Source organism: Hemicordylus capensis, chromosome 2, assembly GCF_027244095.1.
Source record: "Hemicordylus capensis ecotype Gifberg chromosome 2, rHemCap1.1.pri, whole genome shotgun sequence".
NCBI lineage: Eukaryota > Metazoa > Chordata > Lepidosauria > Squamata > Cordylidae > Hemicordylus > Hemicordylus capensis.
The window spans coordinates 20,006,159-20,033,000 of NC_069658.1; the positions used below are offsets into that span (position 1 = coordinate 20,006,159).

At 43.3% G+C, this 26,842-nt stretch overlaps 1 protein-coding gene across 3 annotated transcripts in view; it reads left to right on the forward strand.

Annotated features, from left to right (window-relative positions):
* The window catches only part of WDR7 (WD repeat domain 7), a 316,220-nt gene continuing 289,378 nt past the window's right edge, over positions 1 to 26,842 (forward strand). The window contains exon 1 of one of the 3 annotated variants that reach the window (XM_053295511.1): positions 1 to 103. The gene's annotated coding sequence lies outside the window, so the exon portion shown is untranslated. Of the gene's footprint in view, positions 104 to 2,914; positions 2,933 to 3,797; positions 4,021 to 26,842 lie in introns of those variants that run through there. The other 2 variants (XM_053295512.1, XM_053295510.1) reach the window with 2 other exon arrangements.

Consider the following 26,842-nt stretch of genomic DNA (forward strand, 5'->3'; position numbering starts at 1 on the left):
TCGAGTAGGGCCCAAGCCAGCCAGGAAGGAGGAGGCAGCCAGAGTGTTCTCTGCAGCAGAAGACCCCTTGCTGCACTGCTTAACCCAGACCAGCATTTGCCAGGTAGAGTGTGAACTCCTTTTTGTGGTTACCTTTCCCACCCCCCCACCCCATATATAGGGATCTGCTTGCCATAGGGCTTGGATATGGGGGGGGGGGAGGGACCGAGAAGTCTCTGAATATTTATTTTGAAACAGCTTGGAAAATTTGCTGACTTAAAAAAAACTATCTAAAAAGTCCTATAAGTGGCTTGTTTCATGGCAGAAAATTGCAAAAACTTCTGGAACAGTATTTTATTAATTTTATTCATTCATTCATTCATTCATTTATAAATGCACTTATGTTCAAGTTGTTTTGCAACCCAGAAGGTCTGAGTGAGAACTATGAAGCATGTGTGGTGCTTTTATTTTATTTTTCTTGTGTGTGAACTGCTCCCCAATAACTTGCAGGGACTTCAGGGTAAATCTGGCCAACATGTGAATGCAGCACCTCCATTCCAGAGGAGATGTGTCTTAAAGGGCTTTAAAAGCCTCCTGTGAAAAACCTCCTGCAATCAAACTTGACTGAATTTGTTCAGAATTCTGAGAAAACAAACATAGGTTCACCCTGCATGGTTGAAAGTCTCCTTTGCTAATCTGCAGCGAGGGGCCCATTTTAATAATTCATCTTTCTAGTGTGTTCTAGGCATTAAAAGTAATACAAATGTATAGTACTCAATGTATATCACTATATACATTGTAAATCATTGTAAACCGCTTAGAGAGCTTCGGCTATAAAGCGGTATATAAATGTAAGTGCTATTGCTATTGCTATATATTGTGACGTGTGTGTGTGTATTCAGTGAAATGTATTTGCAAGCAGCATACTTATTTTGGAATATCAGACTTAAATCCTTGGGGGCCTGGGGTGTGCGGAGGCCCTGGACTTTGGGGGAGGGCCCATTTTAAAATCTTGTCTCTGGGCCCACTCCAACCTTGCTACGCCCCTGGTCTCTTCTTCCAGTGCACTGGAGAAATCCAGGTTTTTAGCACAGCTCTGACTTGGTAGCACCTTGCCCACTCAGAAATTAAAGGCAGATACTGACAAGAGTTGGTCTGGTGTTAGCAAGCATGACTTGTCCCCTTAGCTAAGCAGTAGGGATGTGCACGAAGCTGTTCGGAGGTTCTTTTACGGGCCTCCAAACAGGTTCAAACCCTGGGGCCAGTTCGAAGTTCAAAGCCGGCAGGGGTGCGACTCTAAGGGCAGGGGAGGGTGCACTCATCCCTCCCGCTGCTTTCCTCCTACCAGTGCGCCTTCCTGGTAAAAACCTTCGAGGCAGCATGTGCCTGTTGCGTGTGTGTGCGCTTCAGACGGGCGTGTGCATGCAACGGGTGCACTCGGTACTTCCGGCCACTTCCAGCCGAGTCCGGGGAAGGGGCGGCAGAGAGGTACGCTGCCGCCCTGAATGTTTTTACCAGGAAGGAGCGCCAGCGGGGAAAAGGTGGCAGGAGGGGCGAGTGTACCCTCCCCTGCCCTTAAAGTTGCACCCCTTGCCAGCTTCGAACCGCAAATCCAGGGTTCCATGTACATCCCTATTAAGCAGTCTGCCTTGGTTGCATATGAATGGGAGACTAGAAGTGTGAGCACTGTAAGATATTCCTCTCAGGGATGGAACCGCTCTGTGAAGAGCAGAAGGTTCCAAGTTCTCTCCCTGGCATCTCCGAGATAGGACTGAGAGAGCTGCCAGTCTGTGTAGACAGTACTGAGCTAGATGGAGCTATGGTCTGACTCAGTATATGGCAGCTTCCTATGTTCTTTCAAAGGAGGTTGGGGGACTAGTTCGATTTCTTCAACTTAAACATTTGCCCTGCCAATACCAACCCCAAGGCAAGTCAAGAAGACTGAGCTAAAAAAAAAGTAAATTTATTAACCATGAATTTCCCCCCATTTGAAGTAAAAAGTGAAAGCTCATATTTGCTGTCTTGATTGCTGAACAATTATAGATTGATTTCTATGAGCAGCTATCAGTTCAACCTTAAGGAAAGAACAAGAGTCTTAGAGAAGTTGAGTATAGTGTTTCAGTCTAGCTGTTAAGTCTATGAGAAATCGATTTTAATGCTAGTCTGGAAGCATAGTACGAAGGGTAAAAGTAGAAGACTCTAGTAATTTTTCTATCTCTATGAGTGATCTTCTGACTCTCCGGCTGCCATCTTAGTGCAGGGCAGGAGAAAGCCCTGGTGCGAGCAGAGGTCTACTTCATGCTAACTTCATCATCTTTCTTGTGGGTAAGGAAGTGCAGTTCTTCCTTTTAGAGGCGCAAGTAATTATCATCACTTTGGCAGCCATCCTACGTCTGGGCAAGATTTAGGTTCATAGAACCACTGAAGCTTTGGCAGCCATCTTGCTTCTGGGCATGCAAATGGGCATTTCTCCCATTTCTTTCCCCCACTAGAATTCTGGAATGATGTGCCAAACTGATTACAAACATAGATCTTGTGACCCTTTTACACTGTAGTAGGAATGCTTTTTCACTGAATTCTATGGGGTTGGTTTGCTCGCAATCAACTGCATATATGATTACAGCTATTGGGTGTAACTAGCCAATTAATTTCATTGGGACTTAAGCACAATTAACTTTCTTGGGGACTCAGGGGCGTAAGAGATGAATTTAGCTTCCTGCGGATTTCCAGCTTTCTGGCTGCTCATTAGCAGAACTTCATGTTTCATGCTGTGTTTTAAGAAACCAAGGGGGGAATAGCTTTAGGAGTTGTCCAGAGTTTATAGAGGCCAAACTTGATTTGATGTGTGATATATCCAAGTCCTGCTCTGTCTCAGTGGTCCTTGTCTCTGTTATTGTAGCCTGAAGCCATATTCTAATAAACATTCACAAGAGCAAAGGGTTCTGGAGTAGAGGTAAGTACTTCTCTCTTTACATAGTAGCCCTCGTTCCTCTTATTTTAATTCCCCTTTCTCTGAGAGCACAACGGTAATTTAAGGCTGCAAATCCACATACACTTTACTTGGGAATCAGTGGAACTCCTTTCCAAATGGTAAGCAGAGGCATAGACCGGGACTACGTTTCCATTAGTCTGAAGTACAGTAACTCTTTATGGAGCCATGATGCAGCACTTTCTTGTGCCTATTAAGCAACCTAATGGCACTGGTTTCAATGAGTTCTGCTCCCAAAGAAGTATGAACCAAGACAGCCTCAGTTTCTCAAATGGAACTTCATAGTGTGAGTTTAAAGGGCTGCCAGGAGAGAATCGTATATAATGTGCAAAAGAGTTTTATTGATATACAAATTGGTATATAAACACACACGTGTGTGTGTGTATGCAGGATATATTTCTTTTGCGCACACACACACAAACGCGCTTTTGCATATAATAAGCTCTTTGGCACATTGATATGTATCTGTATACATGCACGATTAAGGCGCAGGAGAGTTCGTGCGTGCGTGTAATAAAGCTCCTTTGCGTCTTAAGTGTGTGTGTATTCATGGTAAGCCTCTTTTGCACATTAATAGTGCGTGGGGGGGGGGCGCCCACACACACCGTTAATGTGCAAAAGAACATCCCTAAATGATCGCGCAGTTCCGCTCCCGAATAACGTGCTTGAGAAGGTCCTCCGCAGCTCTTCACGCGGCCTCTCTCCAACCCCCTCCTCCCGCCGCCGCGCGGCTGGCCCCGCCCCTCCCGTTGCCATGGCCAGGGAGGCTCGCCCGCGATGACAGCCCCATCCCTTCCCTTCCTTCTCTGCTAAGGCTGCTGCCGCCGCCGCCGCCAAGCGCTGCACGGGCGTTTTGCGACACTTGCAGTAGGAGTCGCGGCAGCTGGAGGAGCCCGTCAGCTGATTTCCAGCACCACCAGCGCTGAGAAGGGGGCGAAGGAGGAAAGGCAAGCAGGAAGAAGGCAGAAGTGGGGGGCGCGCGCGCAGCCCAGGAGGAGAGCGCCCCCTCGCCCTCCATCTCCGTGGGAAGGGGCAGCTCCCGGCTGGGGCAGGTATGGGTTGCTTGAGGCGGTGGGCGCAGGCTTTAGCTCCCTCTCCCCTTGCAGAATAAGGCTGCTTTTCCTGGTCAGTGAGGGGTGGGAAAGAGGCTTCTGCCGCTTCCACTCTTTAATTCCATCCCCTTTTCCCTGTAGGGTCGAGTGGTAATATCCCCTTCTTCAGCCTTCCTTCTTTCCCACCCACCCCCACTTTTCACAGATAAACGGGCACCCTTTTAACCTCTGCCCCCAGGTCTCCCCATCGGTCTCGGCTCCTTTCCTCCTGCACAGCTTCTCTCCCCACCCCCCGCCAGCTGCCCCCCCCTTCCCGTTCCTCCATCTGGGGCGTGGGTGGGAATTGCAGGCACCCATAATCCGCCCCCCCCCCCGCATAATTTCTTCCTCCCCATGCACAATTCCTCTTTCCCCCCCCCCGCCCCACACCTCACGTGGTTGTGTTTCATTCTTGATTTTTATTCATGGGGTGGTTTTTTCCTTAGAAGCTTCTCTGAGAGGCTTGTAGGCAAATGAGTGTGATCTCTGTTTCTAGAAGGAAAAATGAACATATGCAAGCTTCTGCTTCATAGGAAGCTGCCATATACTGAGTCAGACCATAGGTCCATCTAGCTCAGCATTGTCTTCACAGATGGGCAGCGGCTTCTCCAAGGGAATCTCTCTCAGCCCTATCTTGGAGAAGCCAGGGAGGGAACTTGGAACCTAGATGCTCTTCCCAGAAGGACTCCATCCCCTGAGGGGAATATCTTCTAGTGCTCACACTTCTAGTCTCCCATTCAGATGCAACCAGGGCGGACTCTGCTTAGCTAAGGGGACAAGTCATGCTTGCTCCCACAAGACCAGCTCCTCCTTTTTGTAGGACTGAGCAACCCTGTCTGGGAATGCCCAAGTGTGGTCCACGCTGCACCCCCCCCCCCTTTTAAAGACACCCATTTGTAACCTCACCATCGCTTTGCTGTAGGTCATGACTGGCGTGGCCTTGATACAGTTCTTGCTCTTCTCTTTCCGTGGGGGAGACCCTTCTTATCTTCTCTGTGCAAGCATGACACTCCCCTTCTTTCGACATCGTTGCAAGGTTTTGTACCATCCCTTCCCTTTTCTTTTTAAGCAAGTACTGGTTGTGCTCCCTTCTGTCACCACCATGGAAACCCTGTTGTTGGACACCTGTTGCCTCCCTTCACCCTTGTTGTGGTAATGATTTTGGTTTCCACCCTTCAGTCCCAAAGTGGGAATCCAATTGCTTCAGTTCCTTTGCTGTGTTCCCCATTGTTGCTTCACCACAAGTTGTGGTGAAACTAACTATAAGCAGGTGGATATGGGGTGCCAAAACTGTTTGCTCAAATGTCATGGAGTTCCTTCAAACAGTTGCAAGACATGTTCAGAGTATTGTATCGTTTGCGTGTTTGTGTCGAGAGAGAAAATACCCATGATCTTTCATGGCTTTTCAAAAGTCTCTTCCCTTTATTGGATTGCGACTTGCTAGGGTGGGGTGAGAGGTAGGCATCCCCACAGATCTGCTTTCAGGGGGAAGCAGGCGCTTCTCAACCCCCCATGCCCAATGCCCACACTAATCTGTGAACTGTTGGTGCATGCTGTCATTAATATGTCTTGTCCTTGCAATATGAAAACCCTGCTTCAGGGTTGGTGACTACGGTTACTTTTACGTGGTATGACAGATGCCCCACTGCTACCTGTGAAGTGAGAGACGCCTTTCTTCTTTCATCTGGAACTGAGTGTATGAAACTTAATTTTAGAAAGAGAAATCCCTTTTCTACAGATGCTGCAGTTGCATGGCTGGTAGTCTTTTTCCCCAACTACTGCCCTCTAGCCTCTCGTTTCTAGGGCACTGGGTCAGACTCATAGGGTGGCAGATATTCTGTGTCAGTCTTTCCCAGCCACCCTTGTTTCCCACTCAATGTGACTCCCTTGTCTCTTGAAAGTGCTGGGTTGTTTGTGGGAAAGAGGTCAAGATCTGCTGAAGTGGGGAAGGAACCCCTTTGCACTCCTTAGTTAGTTTGTGTCCTCCATTCTCTGCAGTGGGCTTGACTCTTGGTTCCCTTTAGGAGGGAGTTCCGAGAAATATTTTTCATGCCCGTTATTTGCCCTCTTCAGCTTGGAGCTCTGGCATTGCCTTTCTGTTCTGGGGGCTCTCTGGTGGAACTGCAGCTGCATTGCTGTTGATACTTTTACGTGTTGTCGTTTTTTAGAATGCAGCCATAGTTTCTTTACATGTTAGTTCCATTATAAGAGCAGCATGCTTTTGCTTTTTGAATGGTTGATGGATATTTGAAAGATAGATGTGATGGAGAGCTGCTTTAGTCTATAAGAAAAGCAATGTGGATTAAAGGAGCATGTTTACAAGTAGGTTAACACTCCAGTGTCAGCTTTATGCTAGGTGCTATGGAGAGGACAGTAATGTAATTGAGGTGGTGTGGGGGGAATCGGCATTGCAGGAAGAAAAGTCTAAGTTGCCCTGGATAGCAGGGTCATAATGCATCCTCCTTACAATTCTGAACAGAGAGCCTTACTAAACAACTCTTTGCTAAGATTCAGCAGCAGATTCTGTCTGTGTTGGGTCATCTGGAACAGGGATCCTCAACGTTGGGCCCCCAGATGTTCTTGGACTTCAACTCCCATAATCCCCAGCCAAAGGCCACTGGGCCTGGGGATTATGGGAGTTGAAGTCCAAGAAATCTGGGGGCCCAACATTGAGGATCCCTGGTCTAGAACTAAGCGTGGTTTAGTGGTTAGAGTGCTGGACTAGGACCAGGGAGACCCGAGTTCAAAGCTCCATTCAGCCATGATACTTACTGGGTGACTCTGGGCCAGTCACTTCTCTCAGCCTAACCTACTTCACAGGGTTGTTGTGAGGAGAAACCTAAGTATGTAGTACACCGCTCTGGGCTTCTTGGAGGAAAAATGGGATATAAATGTTAATAATAATAATATGCACTGAGAAGTTGGTCTAATTGGCACAACTGCACTGGAAGGACTCCTTGTTCTTTAGTCACTGGCTTGCTTGTAAATTTCATTTTCAGTGTAGTAACTTCTGACGAACACTTTCTAAAGACCAGTGACTGAATTTTCACATATCATCTCATTGAGTTTAAATGGACGCAGGTGATTGATTGGTGTATAGCTGCTTTTGTAACTGTTGTTTTTGCTTTAATAAACCCATGCTGCGAGCTAATTGTTAATTATCATCTGCAAAAACTTAAAAAAGACTGTTATCATTGGCAGACATATGGCTTTCAAGTCATATTTAAGAACTCACAACTTCAAGATCCACTTTTATACAAACCTGCAGCCCAATTTTGCATATGTTTACTCAAAAGCAGGGTGGATTTGATTTAAATCAAACTGATTTAAATCACGATTTAAATCACTAGCACGGTGGATAAAAATCAATGATTTTTTTTAAAAATCAAAAAAATCCGATTTAAATCAAAAAAATCCGATTTAAATCAAAAAAATCTGATTTAAATAAAAAATCCAATTTAAATTTAAAAAATCCAATTTTTTTTATTTTTTTAAAAAAATCATTGATTTTTATCCACCCTGCTAGTGATTTAAATCGTGATTTAAATCAGTTTGATTTAAATCAAATCCACCCTGCTCAAAAGTAGATCTAATTGAGTTCAATGGGATTTACATCCAAGTCAGTGTGCGTAGCATTGCAATGTTAGTAATTCTTTGTGGAGTTAAAATAATAAAGGTTCATTAAACTAAACACTTCAGATAAATAATAATGTGTCTCGTCAAAGCTCATTCAGATCAGCGTCTTTCCAAATGGAGTGGTGGCACACCCCAAGGCAATGAAGCAAGAGCAGGAATAGAGGGAGAACAGTTCTGCATTATTTATTTATTTATTTATATTTTTATATCACCCAAAACGCATGTTCTCTGGGTGGTTTAAAAGACAATAAAAACAACCGTTTAAAAGATTAACACATTACAACAATTAAAATTTAAAATGTTAAAACTAATAAAACACAATTAAAACACTGTCTAATTAAAAGGCTGGGTGAACAAATGCCTCTTGACTGCCTTTTAAAAAGTGGTAAGAGATGGGGAGGCTCTTATTTCAGCAGGAAGCGTGTTCCAAAGCCTCGGGGCAGGCCTGTCGCTGAGTAGAGAAGGCCTGTCCCTGAGTAGCCACCAGACGAGCCGGTGGCAACTGCAGACTAACCTCTCCAGATGATCTCAATGGGCGGTGTGGTTCATAGCAAAGAAGGCATTCTCTTAAATACCCAGGGCCCAAGCTGTTTAGGGCTTTATAGGTTATTACCAAAACTTTGTACTATGCCTGGAAACTTATTGGCAGCCAGTGTAGATCTTTTAAGATGGGAGTGATATGGTCTCTCTGAGATGACCCGGAGACCAACCTGGCTGCCGCATTCTGGACTGACTGCAGTTTCCAGACTACGTACAAAGGCAGCCCCACGTAGAGCGCATTGCAGTAGTCAAGTCTGGAGGTGACCAGCAGATGTACTACTGTTCAGAGGTTATTTATCTCAAGAAATGTACGCAGCTGGCATATCAGCTGAAGCTGATAAAAGGCACCTCTGGCCACAGCCTCGACCTGGGACAACAGGGAGAGTTCTGTGTTCAGAAGCACCCCCAGACTGCATACTTGTTCCTTCTGGGAAACTCTGGCCCCATCTAGAACAGACAGATCAAAATCATCTCGTGAGTTCCGACCCCACACAGTAAGTACCTCCGTCTTATCTGGATTCAGCCTCAGCCTGTTACCTCTCATCCAGCCCATCACTGTCTCCAGGCAGGCATTTAGGGAGTTTATGCCTTCTCCTGATGATGCTGACATGGAGAAAAAAAATTGGGTGTCATCAGCATACTGATAACACCTTGCATCAGATCTCCTGTTGATCTGTCGCAGTGGTTTCATGTAGATGTTAAACAACATTGGAGACAATATGGAGCCCTGAGGGACACCATACAGAGGTTCAGCTTTTGAAGAACAACAGTCCCCGAAAGACACCATCTGGAATCTGCCCCGAGAGATAAGAGTGGAACTACTGCAAAGCAGTGCCTTCCACCTCTAACCCCCTCAGATGCTCCAGAAGGATACTATGGTCGATAGTATCAAAAGCCGCCGAGAGCTCCAAAAGGACCCACAGAGTCACACTTCCTCTGTCAATTGCCAATTGGAGATCATCCATCAGGCTGACCAAGGCAGTCTCCACCACATAGCCCACCTGAAAGCCGGTCTGAAACAGGTCTAGATAATCAGTTTCATCCAAGACTGCCTGGAATTGGGAGGCCACCACCCTCTCAATTACGTTGCCCAGCCACGGAAGGTTGGAGACAGGCCTATAGTTGCTCAACTCTGAGGGATCCAAGGCAGGCTTCTTCAGAAGTGGTCTAATAACTGCCTCCTTAATGCAAGGAGGCATCCTACCCTCTCTCAGATAAGCATTTATGATCTTTACTAGACCTCCTACAACAACCCTCCTGCCAGATAGTATTAGCCATCTTGGGCAAGGGTCAAGAGAACAGATGGTAGGCCACATTGCTCCAAGCAGCTTGTCCACATCCCTACAAATCACAAACTGAAACTGATCCAGCCTAACCACATAAGAGGAGTCGCTGGACACCTCTGATTCAGACGCTGCAGTAATTGTGGGGTCTAAATCCAAGTCAGCCCAAATGCGGGAGATTCTTTGTATCCACAAAGAAAAAATTAAACACGTCACAGCGGGCAACAGGTGGTTCCAGATTCTGATTCAAGGGAGGAGGGGTACTCACTAGCCCTCTCACAACCCTGAACAACTCCGCTGGACATGAACTTGCAGATGCAATACGGGCCGAAAAAAATCGTTTCTTTGCTGCCCATATTGCCAGAGCATAGATCTTCAAATGTGCTCTGTGTTGTAATCTGTCCGATTCGAGTCGAGTCTTCCTCCACTTGTGCTCCAGTCTTCTACCTTGCTGCTTCAGCCCCCGAAATTCCTTTGTATACCAAGGGGCCAATTTTGAAGCGGGTCAGAGAGGACACTTAGATGTGATCATGTCTACTGCCCTGGTGAGCTTGCTATTCCAGTTCTCCACCAAGGCATCAACAGGAACACCAGCAGAGCCAACACTTAATACCTCCAAGGCTTCTTGGAACCCTATTGGATCCAATAACCTTCTCGGGTGGACCATCCTAATAGGTCCCTTGCCCCTGTGAAGGTGGGGTGAGACTGTGAGTCCAACCTTAACCAGATGGTGGTCCGTCCATGACAGTGGGGAAAACACAGGATTCCCCACCCACGGAACACCACCTTCATCAGAGTGAAAGACCAGATCAAGCGTGTGATCTGCAATGTGCGTCGGTCCCAAGACCCTTTGGGATAGGCCCGTAGTTGTCATGGCCGCTATGAACTCCTGAGCTTCCCTAGACAAATTGGTCTCAAAGTGGACATTGAAGTCCCCCAGCACCACAAGCCTGGGAGACTCCAACGCCAAGCCCGAGACCAAGTCCGTCTGCTTAGTTAGGGACTCCACTGGGCAGCGGGGCGATTGGTACACCAAGGGAAGTCCCAATCTATCCCTGGTCCCCAAACTTAGGTACACACATTCAATATGGTCAGACACTTCCATAGGCATCTTGGTCAGGGAGAGGTTAAGCCATGGTTGCACAATTTCAACCCTTCAACTGTGTTTGGACTACAATTTTCATCACCCCCAGCTATAGTGGTCAATAACAACAACAACAAATATTTATATACCGCTTTTCAACAAAAGTTTCCGAAGTGGTTTATATAGAGAAATAACAAATAAATAAATAAGATGAATCCCTGAACCCAAAGGGTTCACAGTCTAAAAAGAAACATAAGATAGACACCAACAACAGTCACTGGAGGTACTGTGCTGGGGGTGGATAGTATCAAAAACCGCCAAGAGATTCTCCCCCACTAAATAAAGAGAATCACCACATTAAAAAGGCGCCTCTTAGCCCAGTTAGCAGGAGTTTATGGGACTTGTAGTCTGACATCTGCAGTAGGACCAAAGTTGTGTGACCCTGTCTTAAGCCCATGAACAGTAAAAAAATGCCATTTGCAACCCTCAAAACTTGCTGAAAGGGGATAATAGAGTTGCATCGCTTCGACTCCTGGGAAAAACCCAGTTGCCTGAGGCTGAGACAGAGTCTGGGAGAAGTGACAGAATAGCTGGGCAGGGAGGTGACTGAGCATGCTGAGTGATGTTCTAGAGCCAGAGCAGAAAGACAATCGGTGCGCTAGGGGGTGTAGTAGCTGGGTGTATACAAATATGGTCCACACGCCACTCAGCATAGAAATCTTGTTGAGTACACCAGCCTCCTTAGCAATTATTCCTTACCTGCTCTGCTTCTATGTTCATCCTCTGCCATCATGCAATTCTCTCTAGACATGAGATTAGAAGGGGAGCACAGTTTTTTGTGACATCGGACAACAAGATTCAAATCATGGTGCAGAGTGGGAAGAGTGCTTTAAACAACACCAAAGTGGAGTATGGATAAGAATGAAAACACTTCCTGTCATACACACGTTTCTGTTAATCTCTGTACAAAAATCCAAAGAGCTAACCTAATTCAGTGGTTAGAGCGTTGAGTTTAAATGCTCCCCCCATAGCTTACACATCTGTGGCCTATGACAATATGGAGTTAGTTCAGTGGGGCATTTCCAGAACAATCAGTTCCTACTACAGTAATGCCAGGTTTGTCCAAGGCCAAGCTAATAAGCACTAGTATGGTACAGGCACAGCCTTAAAACTCATCTGATGTGTTCACAAGACGTTATCTAGCAGTCTAGCCTACTTCAGAGAGTTATCTTGATGCCTTTGGAAGAAGCAAAAGATAAGCGGCTGCAAATGAATAAGCCTCTTGGAAGTCTGTACTGCACCTGTAGGTAGCATATTATGAACACTTTTCGCTATGCGTGTGACAACTGCAAAAAAGGCATGATGCATTTGGGATTTCCATATGGGACATTTAGTATCCAGCATAGGTTTGGGAAATGTGGCTGCAACTTCTTTACAGCAAACGGATGTCAGGAGGAAGACAGATTTGCAGGAGGTAAGTGGAGAGGATCAGCTGCTGTGGTGCAGCGGGGAAGCAGCTTGCCTAGGGAGGCAACTCATGATTGGGGGGAAATTCCCTTTTTCTTTGTTGCGTGACTTCAGAACAGAAACTAGCGTGGCAGCATTGCTATGTTTTGCACACACACACCCTGCATTTTGTAAGTGTAAGAACAAAAGTTTTATTTAGAAGCATCTCTCTTGCTCAATTAAGTCATGTTCTGAAAGGTTTGGGCATCTCCTTTGTGAGATTTTCCTCTAAAGAGAAAGCATGGAGGCTTAAACTATAGGCTCATATGTGTTGTGATAGATTGAACTCAGTTCTTTTTGCGTGAAGCCGTTATGGGGACCTTCTGATGCTCCACAATGAGTATAAGAAAGGAGAAACAAGTTCCCTTTACAAAATATTTGTTCCTTGTAGTGACCTTAAATGGGCATGTTTCTTCAAATGGCATGGCCTAAACAGTTCATGTCCCAGAGATGAACTTTGGAGACACTTGCAATTTAATCTTTGGGATCAGTCCTGCTGAGTTCGGTGGGGCTAGCCAAAATAAGTGTGTAATGCAAGCAGATGTTGAAACGAAGCAACCAAGTGTTAGTATTGGTGGCAAGCTTATGAATCTGTATTCATATCTAAACTAAGGTCATTATTCATGTTACTAGTTGTTCTATTTACACACTGTCTACTAGATGTTATTGACTGGATTTGGTACTTTAATTATCGGGCCCTTTCCTATTATTATTATTATTATTTTATTTTATTTTATTTTATTTTATTTATATACTGCCTGACTCCAAAGGCTCTAGGTCGTTCAAAAAAATAAAGAAAAACCCAATAAAAACAAAACCAATTATTAAAACAGCAATTAAAAAATTGAAAACATTCCAAGATTTATTATTATTTATTTATTTACACAGTCAGACCGGTGTTATTGACTGGTTTGTTTTATCCAGACATCGAGTCCTTCCCAAGGACCTGGGATGGCTGAATTTTATTGTCAATGTTGTTGCTGTTGTTATAGATATTGTCACAGAATATAGGCTGTTCCCAGTAAAGCTGCTTTTTGTAATTGGCTGATGGTGATTTCTGTGGTCCCTATGGTGTTGAGGTGCTCTTCAAGGTCTTTTGGAACTGCACCCAGGGTGCCAATTACAACTGGGATTACTTTGGTCTTTTTCTGCCACAGCCTTTCAATTTCGATCTGTAGATCTTTGTATTTTGTGATTTTTTTCTATTTCTTTTTCTTCTATTCTATTCCCTGGTACTGCTATGTCGATTATTTTAACTTGTTTTTCTTTCTTCTCAACTACAGTTATATCTGGTGTATTGTATGGCAGATGTTTGTCTGTTTGTAGTTGGAAGTCCCATAATATTTTGACATCTTCATTTTCTTCAACTTTTTCAATTTTATGGTCCCACCAATTTTTGGCTACAGGTAGCTTGTATTTTTTGCAGATGTTCCAGTGTATCATCCCTGCTACCTTGTCATGCCTTTGTTTGTAGTCAGTCTGTGCGATCTTTTTACAACAGCTGATAAGGTGGTCTACTGTTTCATCTGGTTCTTTACAAAGGCGGCACGCTGTTTGTTGTGGATTTTTTGACTTTTGCTCTTATTGCATTTGTTCTTAGTGCCTGTTCTTGTGCAGCCAGTATTAAACCCTCTGTTTCTTTCTTCAAGTTGCCATTCTTAAGCCACTGCCAGGTCTTGGTGATGTCTGATTTTCCACTTATATTGTGCAAATATTGACCATGCTTATTTCTCCATTTTTCTGCTCGGTTCTTGACTTGTTCATTCTTGTAGGCCTGCTTTGTTTCATTGGTGTTGAATAGTTTCTCGTTATTGACCATTTGAAGTGCATCTTCTTCCCTGTCCTTGATATATTCTTCAAAGCCTCTTTTCTCCTCCTCTACTGTTTGATGGACTTGCAGCATTCCTTTTCCACCTGAGCTGTGAGGGAGGTATAGCCTATCTACATCACTGCGGGGGTGCAGAGCATGATTGATGGTCATGATTTTCCTGGTCTTACAATCTAGCGTCTCTAGCTCTGCCTGGGTCCAGTCTATTATTCCTGCAGTGTATCTGATAACAGGTATAGCCCAGGTGTTTATGGCGTGTATGGTGTTCCCGCCATTGAGTTTGGACTTTAGGATTTTTCTAACTAAATATATTCACTTCCAATTTTTCTTTTAACTTCAGTGTGTGCGATGTTATCAGTCTGGAGAATGCTCAAGTATTTGTAATGTTCTTTCTCTTCCAGGTTCTTGATGTTGCTTCCATTGGGCAGTTCTATTCCTTCTGTTTTTGTTATTTTTCCTCTGTTCATTCTTAATGCAGCACGCTTGTCTAGTCCAAACTCCATTGCTATATCGTTACTGAATATATGGACAGTGTTTAGCAGTGATTCGATTTCTGACTGGGACTTTCCATACAACTTCAGATTGTCCATGAACAGCAGATGGTTGATTTGACTTGATGTTTTAGATGTTTGGTATCCGAGGCCTGTTTTGTTTAGTATTTGTGAAAGTGGGGTCATGGCGATTACAAACAACAGAGGGGATAGTGAGTCCCCTTGGAAAATGCCTCTTCTAATGCTAATCTGTCCAAGTGTCTCGCCATTGATTGTTAACTGTGTACTCCACATGCTCATTGCTTTTTTAATAAATATCTGAATGTTTTTGCTGACACCAGTTGTTTCTAAACATTTTAGTATCCATGTGTGAGGCAATGAATCAAAGGCTTTCTTGTAGTCAATCCATGCAACACTTAGATTGGTTTTTCTTCTCTCGCAATTTTCTAAAATCATTTTGTCCATCAGCAGCTGGTCTTTTGTGCCTCTGGTGTTCAGGCAATTTCCTTTCTGTTCAACTGGAAGTTGTTTGTTAGTTAATAATTGTTACATCACTTCATCTGCTATTATTCCAGTTAATAATTTGAACATGGTTGGCAAGCAGGTTATCGGTCTATAATTACTTGGATCTGCACCTTTTGCTGGGTCTTTCATGATGAGTTTTCCCAGTTGTTAGCCATTGTTCAATATCACCTCCTTGCAAAATGTTATTGAACTGTTTTGACAGTTGTTTATGAAGGCTTGTTAGGTGTTTAAGCCAAAAGCCATGCAGTTCATCGTCGCCTGGCGCAGTCCAATTTTTAATTTTCTTTGCTCTTTCACTTATTAATTCTGGTGTTATTATTAGAGCTTGCATTTGTTGGTTACATTTTTTGACCTCTTTCACCCAGCCTGCTTTTTTATTATAATCCATTGGATTGTCCCATAATTTCCCCCAGAATTGCACTGTTTCTTCTTCATTTGGTGTTTCTACGTTTCTTGCAGTTTCTCGTTCTATGCTTTGGTAGAAACGTCTCTGATTCGACTGGCTGTCTGTGTTGTGCGATTCTGGCTTCGTATCTGTTAATCTTCTTTGACACTGCTGTTTTATTATTTCCAGGACGTCTCTAATTTTCGTTGAATCTAGGTGGTATTTTTGGATCAAATACTGTTTGGTGTTTTCGTTCTTCAGCTTCTTGTCTTTCATATCTTTCAATTTACCAGCATCTGATCTAAGCCTGTAGATTTTATTTTCTAATCTTCCATTTAGGTGATGTACTACTTTCTTTTTTGACAGGTCCATTGATCTTATTTCCGAGCTCTTGTGTTGTTGTTGTTGCTGCACTGTACATTAGTTGGTTTGTTTCTTGCAAATTATTGGTTGTTATTTCTGCAAGTGCAGCATTGACATCTTTTAATGCCTGAGCAAGTTGTCTTTTGGCAACTGTTTTTAGAGCTGGAAGTCGAACCCTGGTGGTTGTTTGGTTCATGTGCTCAGTTATTTTTTGCTTTAGTTCTTGTTGCTTTTCTGTTAAACGGCATTCGGGTTTTTGAGGTGAAGGCAAAGGGGCGGTTGCCTGGTTTTGATTTTGAAACAGTTCAGTAACAGTGGCATCCTCTATTTCCAACACCACCTCCAACTGCGCCTGAGTAACTTCTTCAGTTGGTGGTAGTTCTTCTTCCATATCTTGAACTTGTGTTGCTCTTTGCAGTTCTCTCAGCTCAACTTCTGTGAATACTTTATTTCTTATAATGAATCTTCTCTGGTCTGCTAGCCTTTGTTCTGTTATTTCTGTGTCTGGATGCTTCTCTTTCCAAATTTGGTACATTCTTTTTAAATAACCTCTTCTAGTTGGACTAGACTTGTAATAGCAGATCATTATTTCCTTGTTGGCATTTTTCGTATATTTTTTTCAGTTAAGCGACGTTTCTTCCAGTAACTTTGCTGTCTTCAGTCCTGGTTGCACAACTGAAGATCCTGAGTCCTGTTGCCCACTTGCCTCCAGATGTCCAGGGACTCCAGCACCTGGCGCAGTCCTTGTTGACCCGGGTGACGATCGATCTGGTATAGATTTATTAAAGTTACATCTCACCATATTGTTGATGGGAGAGGCACTCTTAGTCTGGCTCCTCTGGTGAGACCTGTCCAGTATGGTTGGACCTCTGGCATTGCTCTCACCTTCCTCAGAGCACGGAAGTCCCACAACCACACCAAGGTAGTGCCTCACTGGTAGTGAGGTAGTGCCTCACTTATTATTATTATTATTATTATGAATAAGGTAGTACCTCACTACTACTACTGCTGCTACTTCTTCTTCTTCTTCTTCTTCTTCTTCTTCTTCTTCTTCTTCTTCTTATTATTATTATTATTATTATTATTATTATTATTATTAAATTAATTTAAACTTCTGTAGTCCTCATCCAGGATTGGGTTACCACTGAAACTTCCAAACATCCAGTCAGTGGGAAAACTGATATGACTGAAAAGCTTACAATCTAACTTGCTTCCAAGATTTTGATAATGTGTCTTTCTAAAATAAAATATATAGACAGGCATCTCAACAAAAATATTTTTTTAAAGCTCGTTTCTCTGCAAATAAATTCAGATATTTCTTTGAAATACTCATTGTCTATAAGTATTAACTCTTTGACAGTTCTTTCATTGGTGCTGACTTGAAAAAGATTAATTACGTGCTTAAAATACTTTAGGCTTATGGGGATATATAAAATAAATGAATGCACAAGTGAGTTCATGTTTGTATTCATTGGTATATTATCAGAGTTGCTTTCCTCATCTGTGTTGTAGGGGATTACCCTTATAAGTAGTGGCATAGCTAATTTTCCAGGTCAGTTCCATCCTTAGCCTTCCTGCTGATAATGATAGCCTGATTACTGATCACTGCTGTGGATCCGTCTCCATGGTAACCAGGGCTGAAACTGACTACTTAATTTTCTAAAAGGCCTTAAAGCTCCATACTGTCTCCAAAGTGAGTTTGGGGGGTGGTATACAAATTTGATAGATAAACAAGCTGGACAGGCTCAAAATAGTGATTTAGATTTTTGAAACTTGCAGCATTTTGCAAAAACTTGCCCAAAGTCCACAGAGCAGCTACAGTTTTTTTTAAAAATGCGCTCCTTTTAGTTTTGCCTTTTTCTCTCTGCTTATACAGTCAAACGTCTAGAACAGACAAAAGCTGGTCTTTGCCAGTATTGAACAGCATTCTTTTGATCATTTAGTATGTCAAAACTATCAGAGGGTCGTACTATTTGCAGGATATACATACTGTATGTATAATCTATGATCTTCTTGTCTGTGATCTAAATAATTATTATTGTAAACTGCCCAGAAATGAGAGTTTGGGGCGGTATACAAATTTTTAAAATAATAATTTTTTTTTTTTTAAGTGGAAGGTTTCTGAATTCTCCTCTTCCCACTTGAATTGGACATAATCTATGAAGCTCACTTAATCTCTTGTTTCCAGACTAATTTACTTGGATACTGCAGAGGTTCTAGCTTAATTCTGTGGTTATTGACTCTTCTATACAGTACTGTACATGTGCACAAGGCCACACATGTGTATCCATACAAGCTGTTTATGTAATTGTTGACTTTGTCCAGTCGAGTGAAATGTAAGAAGTATATGGCTGGGGATGTCACACCAACAGTTCTGTGTTTGACTATGTAATGTTGTACTACTCTTCTAAAGTTATCCCTAGTGTGAAAAAAATGCTGAATGTTGTGAATTTCTTGTGTGACTATGTGCGCACATGCGCATGCACAGTGATCAGCAGTTTAACACATTCAGTGTGCAATTTCCCACTCTGTTCCTCAGGAGAGTTTTCTCTCTCTCTCTCACTCTTGTTCTTCCGTTATTGGGGGGGGGCATTAACCCCCCACACCAAGAGCTTAAATGTGTCAAACCCCTCCCCCCTCAGAAACACACTGGTGTGAAATCACTGTGAGAAAACGAAAGAGTTAGTTTAATTTAGGATTGCACAGTCCCGTCCCCCCTGCAGTTGTTGGACTACAACTCACCATCAGCCCTTAGTATTAGCCACTGTAGCTGGGGATTATGGCAGTTGTATTTCCAAAATACTGGGAGGACTGAAGTTTTGCAGCCCTGGATTTAGTTTCCTCAGAAGCAGAAGAGGTTGTGACTAGTGTTCACTGTAACAGGGATTCCCAGTTGTTGTTGACTACAACTCCCATAATCCGCAGCCGAAGTCCATTGCAGCTGGGGGTGATGTGAATTTTAGTTAACAATATCTGAGAATCCTTGTTATGCAAACACGGGGTGTGACAATCTTGGGGGAGTATTCTTCTCACTGAAAAATTTCCTGCTCTTTTTGTTCAAGCCCTCCTCCCCCTCCTGTTTATACAGATTTCCATTAGCCCTGCCTGCCTGGTTGTCTGTCAAGTGCCCTCTGATTCAGCAAACATTCTGTTGTGTTAAATTATGTTGGGGCAGTTTGAGTTTTGGTGTGTATGGGTTTTTTAAAAATTCCCTTATGGCTTTTTTCTTCCGATGTTTGTGAAACTGATTTATCTGCTGGTTACCTTGTTCTGCTAGTACTTCAGTCTCACTCAGAGGTGCTATAGATATATGTCCATATGGATAATTGTCACATTTTTGGCTCTTTCAGAAATAGATATAAGACGTGTATCCAAGGATATATCTAGCTGACATAACATAGTGTGTAGTATGCACCGATATAGCTGTGAGGATGTGTGAGACTTGTGTAAGAGGTTAGTATTGCTATACCAGTTGCACTTTTGTTATAAACTGTATGTATGTATGTACTATCTGTGATGGTTGAAATGAGTTAAGGGTGATGTGCAGAAGAGCCAGTTCCTAAGACTTCCTGAATTGACTGATGAGGTGCAATACAATGAGTATATTTGTCCTAAATCTTAATTTCTTAGCTCTTTGTTTTAAGATCCTGATGCCCGCACTCTTGAAATCAACAGAACTGAGGCTTGGATTCCACATCGAAATGCAGTTTTGAGACAGGACTAGAATATACAGAAGTTCTAATTTGCGTTGCCTTAGTCATCCTTTGGGCGACCTGAGTAGTTGTCGTCATGACTTAGAGAGGTTTACTGACACAGCTTTAAGAAGCCTTACTATACAGTTTGCTTGAAGGGAATTACTGGAGATGAGTAACATAATCTATGGAATGGGAGGTACATAAGAGTGTTAGAAGTTGAACCGGAACTGTTAGATGTTGAACCGGTTCTTAGCGAACTGGGCTAGTTTGGCGGCTTGATTGTGAACTGAACCAAGCCCAGTTCAAGTGAATGGGTTAGACATTGAAAGGCTGTGGCACGGTGGGAGCGGTGAGAAAGTTAATCTAAGGTTTGTACTAACCGGCCACTGCTTGCAGCCCCCCTCGTGTAGCCCAATCACTACCGCATTCTTCCTTAAGCAGGCCGCCATGAGCAGCGGCACCGGCTGCCTGGGGGTAAGAACCTTGGGTTAACTTTCTCACTGCTCCCCTGCTGCCCTTGGGTGGATTCCCCCACCAGAATTCTCCCTTGTATTGCCGCTGGGACTGCCGAACTGGTTCAGCCAAATAGACCCGACTGGCTGGTCAGTTTGACCGAACCAATTCGGCTTGAATTCGAACTGAACCACCTTTTTGAGTGGGGTAAAAGAGGCATAGGACTGAAGTGGAAATTGATTAGGGCAGAACCTGGAAACTCAAATGAAAAAAATGCAGAATATAAGCAAGACCAATGTGATATTAGAATCTTATGTACTAGTCAGTTCCCAAGGTTATGTCACACCCTAGCTGTTCAGCAGAACCCATGGAAGGGTGACTTAGAGTAGAGCAGCCTTGATTGTCTGTGGCTGGAGTTGCCAGGGCAAGGAATAGGTTAAGCCTCCATTCCAGTGGTGTGTCTCAGTGCATTCATTTTATTTTCTCCAATAACAATGACAGGCATTCATTAATTTAGGGACACTTGTGGTAGAAGCACCACCTCTCATCTCTTCCATCCCTGGTTATACGTGACCCCAGCTCCTGCTGATGAAGAATCCACTTTAGGATGTAGTGCATCTCTTTGCACAGAGCACACATCCCAGTCCTTGCAACATCCATCCTTCCCTTTTAGAATGATGGGTATTCGGTTAATTATAACTAAAGTTTAGCTGAACAAAAGGCTTTTCAGCCACTGCAGTTTAATGCTGACAGAGATCTCTGTTTATATTGTATTTCTGCTACTCTGATTGTAATCAGGCTTTTGTGAGAGGTCAGAAGTGAAATATAAATGTTGCATTTGCAGCAAGAAACAAGACTTTAGGTTATCCTACATGCTTATACTTTTCTTGCTATGTTGTGCATTCCTTCCTCCTAGAAACAAACAAATTTTCATGCTTAATGGGGAGGAGGAGGAAAGAGCAGAAGGTCATAAGTAAATTGTGCCATAGAAGAGATAAGCACCCCACTGCACTTATTGGTATGGTGGCAGGAATTGTGGCTGTATCTTTAATGTCAGATAAAATAGAGTACTTGAGTTGACTGTGTAAATGGGAAACATTGCTTAACAAAATGTAACCAGCGGATAAATTGTTCTGTGTTTGGAGCCATGGAGAGTTGTTTTCTTAAGAACAGCCCTGCTGGATCAGGCCCAAGGCCCATCTAGTCCAGCATTCTGTTTCACACAGTGGCCCACCAGATGCCGCTGGAAGCCACAGGCAGGAGTTGAGGGGATGCCCTCTCTCCTGCTGTTACTCCTCTGCAACCTTCGCATGGCCTTAACCACACTCTGCTTTCTCATGAGTGAATTGTTATGCCCCCATGGAGAGCACAATAGCAATTTTGTTTTGTCGTCGCCGTCGTCATCATCATCATTTGATGATGATGTTTCCTTAACTCTCCCATTTATTTATTAAAACATTTTTATACCGCCCAAAACTTGTGTCTCTGGGCAGTTTACAACAGAATAAAAACAAAGTGAAACATTTGTTAAGACAAAAATGGTGGGGGGGGGGACGACACACATTACAACAATTTTAAAATTTTAAAATAATATTTTAAAACAGCATTAAAACCTTTAAAACAACATTAATTAAAAGCCTGGGTGAAGAGATGTGTTTTTAAAGACTTTTTAAAAGTTGTTAGAGATGGGGAGGCTCTTATTTCACTAGAGAGCACATTCCAAAGCCTCGGGGCAGCAGCGGAGAAGGCCCATCCCTGAGTGGCCACCAGACGAGCCGGCGGCAGCTGCAGACGGACCTCTCCAGCAGATCTCAGTGGGCGTTGGGGTTCATGCCGAAGAAGGCGTTCCCTTAAATACCCAGGTCCCAAGCTGTTTAGGGCTTTATAGGTTGTAACCAGCACCTTGTATTTTGCCCGGAAACATATCGGCAGCCAGTGTAACTCCTTCAATACAGGAGTAATATGGTCTCTCCAAGATGACCCAGAGACCAGCCTGGCTGCCGCATTCTGGACCAGCTGTAGTTTCCGGACTACATACAAGGGCAGCCCCACATAGAGCGTATTACAGTAATCCAGTCTGGAGGTTACCAGCAGATATACCACTGTTTTGAGGTCATTCACCTCAAGAAATGGACGCAGCTGGTGTATCAGCTGAAGCTGATAGAAGGCACTTCTGGCCACCGCTTCAACCTGGGACACCAGGGAGAGGCTCGGATCCAGAAGCACCCCTAGTCTGTGTACCTGTTCCTTCTGGGGAAGTGTGACCCCATCCAGAACAGACAGATCAAAATCATCTCTCGAGTTCCAACCCCACACAATGAGTACCTCCATCTTAGCCGGATTCAGTCTCAGTTTGTTGTCCCTCATCCCGCCCATCACTGACTCCAGGCAGGCATTTAGGGAGGTTATGTCCTCTCCTGATGATGCTGACATGGAGAAATAGATTTGGGTGTCGTCAGCATACTGGCAGCACCCTGCACCAAATCTCCTGATGATCTCTCCCAGCAGTTTCATGTAGATATTAAACAACATTGGAGATAATATGGAGCCCTGGGGAACACCATACAAAAGTTCAGATTTTGAAGAACAGCAGTCTCCAAGGGACACCATCTGGAACCTGCCCGAGAGGTAGGAGCGGAACCACTGCAAAGCAGTGCCTCCAACTCCAACTTTTAATGGAAAGATACCCAAGGCATTGTAGAAAATAATAAATTTTAAAAGGCCACATTCCTGTTGAGCCTACTTACATACTTACATGATGATGATGATGATGATGATGATGATAATTAGCCTCAGTTAGAAGCCTACTTGATAATAGAAGCATACCTGAGAAGGTAGCAAGCTTTTCTAAAACACACACACACACACACAGAAACGTACCAACTTTTCTTCAAAGAAACAGGAGGAAGGGAAGATTTTGAGGGGCTGGTATTTCTTTAGGGGAGGAGTCCCAATGTTTGTGTCTGTGTTTCACTTTTGCCAGGGCTTATTTTTGTGGCTATGTAGCTTTCAGTTTTAGTTTCTCTCTTGCCTGGACAGAGACAGCAGAAGGAGCCAAGTAGGGCTGAGCTGAGTCACACCTGATGGGAGGGGCCAGATTCCTGTTGAGCCTGTTTGACTTACTTTGAAGCCTCTCTATAAAAAGGAGGCTGCGGCCAGGGAGATCAGTGACCAGAGTTTAGCAAACAAGAATTAGCAAACAGGTATACAGGAGTTTTGTGTGGAATTTCCTGGGGAAGTGTGTGGGGGAGCTTGAAGTGAGCCCCCTTGATCACAAGGAGCCAAATGGAAAGAGAAGGTAAGTTGTAGCTAATTAAACCCTTTGTCTCAGAGCAAGCTCATGTGAGGGAAAGAAATGCTGAATGATCCCTGCCGAGCTGCAGAACTAGGCTTCTCTGAAAACTATTTTGTTTTATCGGTTGGTTCAAAATGCTGCCACCACCACCCCTCTTAGTGACGGAGCTTGAACCTCCCTGGGCTTGGGGTGGAATCCCAAGGAGAACTCGCTTTATTTTGCTATTTGATAAGTACAAAACTCTTCCATGTGCAAGCCTACATGTGGTGAGAAAATGGATAGCTGCTGTATGTTTGATGACATGTTTGCACCAGAGAAACACCCCCCCCCCTTTTCCTGAGTTAAAAATCAACTCTGAGAGGCTTGTAAAAAGGAAAGGACTAAAAAACCACAATTTTATTCAATTACTGCTGTCTGTTTCTGACTGAGGCTTTCTCAGCTTTCAAATATAGTTAAAAATACTTAGTACGATACAAAAATAGGTTGTCCTTATGCATGCTTAAATGTTGATAGAGGTTTTTTGCAATGCCCTAGGTAGGATGGGCATAAGCTAGTGTTTCTTTCTTTAGTTACATTACAGGTAAACAATAAAATAACAGTATCAGGACTATGCAAAAGTACACACATGAAATAAATATAAGTTTCTAACACAAAGTCTGACTAAACAAACATTTCCCTAAATAAATCCTCCTGAAGCCAAAGCCCAGGCTTCCTTTCCATGAACCCACCAAATTCCAGATGAGAATTCAAACTTCCTGCTCTCCTATCTTTCAAGGATATGCAGAGGCATTCTCCTGCAGCCAGCTTCCATGGCCATATGTCTTTCTGTACACCTCCCACCCACCTTCTTCTCACAAAACTCTCTTCTTCCTGGCAACAACTCTCTAGGTCCCACCCACCTGTTGTGCTGATTGGATGAGCCCTGGAACTCACTAGCCTGTCAGTCAAGACATGGTTCACTTCCAGTTAACTCTTTAGGGGGAGATGAGTCTGATCGCTCCATAAGTACAACTCGCTCTTTTGTATTCTTGGGAAATAAAGTTTGAACTGTTGAATAGCTGACAACTTCAAATATTTATATTTTCAAATAAACAATCTCCAATACTCTAAACAGTCAACAAAACCAGTCATGACGATAGAAGGCCAGCTGGTGAGGGAACGCTCCCTGTGTGGTGTCAATGTGTGGATGAGGCAACGGTGCTGGGAGCAGAGTTTTAGACTTGTTAAGCACTGGGATACATTTTGAGGCAAGCGAAGCCAGTACAAAAGGGATGGGCTCCACTTGAACCAAGATGGAACCAGACTGCTGGCGCTTAAAATAAAAAAGTTCACAGAGCAGCTTTTAAAATGAAGCATGGTGGATAGCTGACAGGAGCTGGGCAGTATCCGGTTTGACAAATGCTGTCCTTTAAGGTGTGAGGGTGTAAATGCTTCCAATAAACCAGAAGGGGACAGAGTAGCACTAGACAAAGAACAGACAGAAGGTTGTGCTAGCTGGTCAAAGAAATCAAATGGCCATAAGAAAGATAACGCATACCAGGTAAGAGAATTGGCATATAGGTACTTATATGCCAGAAGCTTCCAAACCAAGATGGGTTAACTGGAGTGCTTGGTTTCTAATGAAAACATAGATAGAGTAGGCTTAATGGAAACATGGTGGAACAGGGAGAACCAGTTGTTCCTGGATATTAACACTCCAGAAATGACAGGGGAGAGCAAATTGGGGCTGGAGTAGCACTGTATGTTAAAAAAGGGACATAATCTAAGAAGCTAGAAAACCTTGGAAGACTACAGTCCTCCACAAAAACTCTGTGGGTGGCAATACAAGGCCTGAAAGGAAATGTGTTACTAGGGACCTGCTATTGCCCTCCTGACCAAAACTCTGACAATGTCTGGGAGTTGCAAATAAATAAATATATAAAAAAATAAAAAATAAAAATAAAAATCAGGGAAGCATCAAAGATATACAGAGCTGTAATAATGGGTGACTTCAATTACCACAAATAGACTAGATAAACTCACATTCAGGTAATGATGGAGAACAAATTTCTAGACACGCTGAATGACTGTGCTCTAGAACAGTTGGTCATAGAACTAACCAGAGAGAAAGTGACCTTGGACTTAATCCTGGGTGCCTAGGACCTGGTGTGAGATGTCAGTTTTGTGACCTTTAGGGAACAGTGACCATAGTATGATTAAATTCAGCATACATGTAAGGAGAGATTCGCCAAGCAAGTCTTAACACAGACACTTTGAACTTCAGAAGAGGAAACGTCTCTAAAATGAGGCGTTTGGTGAAAAGAAAACTGAAAGGGAAAATCAGGAGAGTCGCTTCACTCCAGAATGCATGGAGTTTATTTAAAACCACAATAATAGAAGCCCAGTTAGAATGTATACTACAAAGGAGAAAAGGTACCACCAAGTCTGGGGGGATGCCAGCTTGGCTAACAAGTAAAGTCAAAGAAGCTATAAAATTGGAAGGCCTGCCCAAATGAAGGGAACAGAAAGGAACATAAACTTGGGCAAAAGAAATGCAAGGAGACAACAAGGGAGGCGAAAAGAGACTTTGAGGAACATTTAGCTAAAAGCATCAAGGGAAATAACAAAGCACATCAGAAGCAGGAAACCTGCCAGGGAAACTTCTGGTTCATTACATGATGAAGGATCTGGGAAATTGCAGGCCAGTTAGCTTAACATCTGTTCCATGTGGATTTATGGAAAATATTATCAAGTATAAAATTGTTAAAGATACTGAAGAACAGGCCATGCTAAAGGAGAACCAGCATGGTTTTTGCAAAGGTAGATCTTGCTTCACCAACCTTTGGAGTTCTTTGAGAGTGTCAGCAGGCATGTGGATAAAGGTTATCCAGTTGACATAGTACTGTATACTTGATCTTTCAAAAAGTATTCAACAGAGTTCCTCATCAAAGACTCTAGCAGTCATGGGATAAGGGGACAGGTTCATGTGTGGATTGGTAACTGATTGAAAGTCAGGAAACAGAGTTTGGGTATAAACGGACTGTTCTCTAAATGAATCTCTACTAGGACCAATGCTTTTTAATTTATTCATAAATGATCTAGAAGTTGGGATTAGCAGCGAAGTGGCCAGATCTGCAGATAACACTAAACGTTTTAGGGTAGTGAAAAACACAAAAGATTGTGAAGAGCTCCAAAAGGGTCTCTCCAAATTGGGGGAGTGGCCAACAAGATGGCAAATGTGGTTCAGTGTTACAAGTATAAAGTGCTGCATATTGGGTGGGTGGGGGAAATGAACTATACCACATATACGCTGATGGGGTCTGAGCTGTTAGTGACTGACCAAGAGAGGGATCTTGGGGTTGTCATGGAGAGCTAGTTGAAAGTGTTGATACAATGTGTGGCAGCTGTGAAAGGCCAATTCCATGCTTGGAATATTAGGAAGGGGATTGAAAATGAAAATGCTAATACAGGGCCAATGAGAAAATGGGTTCAAAGTCTATAAATATATGTTCCTATTTTTAAAACTGGGAAACCTGCTCATTGATTACTGCACCTACAAGGTCCAAAGGGGGCTCAGTCTTGCCCCCTCGTAACATAAATCATTGAAAAGAAAGAAATTGTCCATTATTACTGGTGACCAACCTATGCTAGAAAACAGTCCATAGGAAGCTGCCATATACAGAGTCAGACCAAAGGTTCATCTAGCTCAGTATAGTCTAT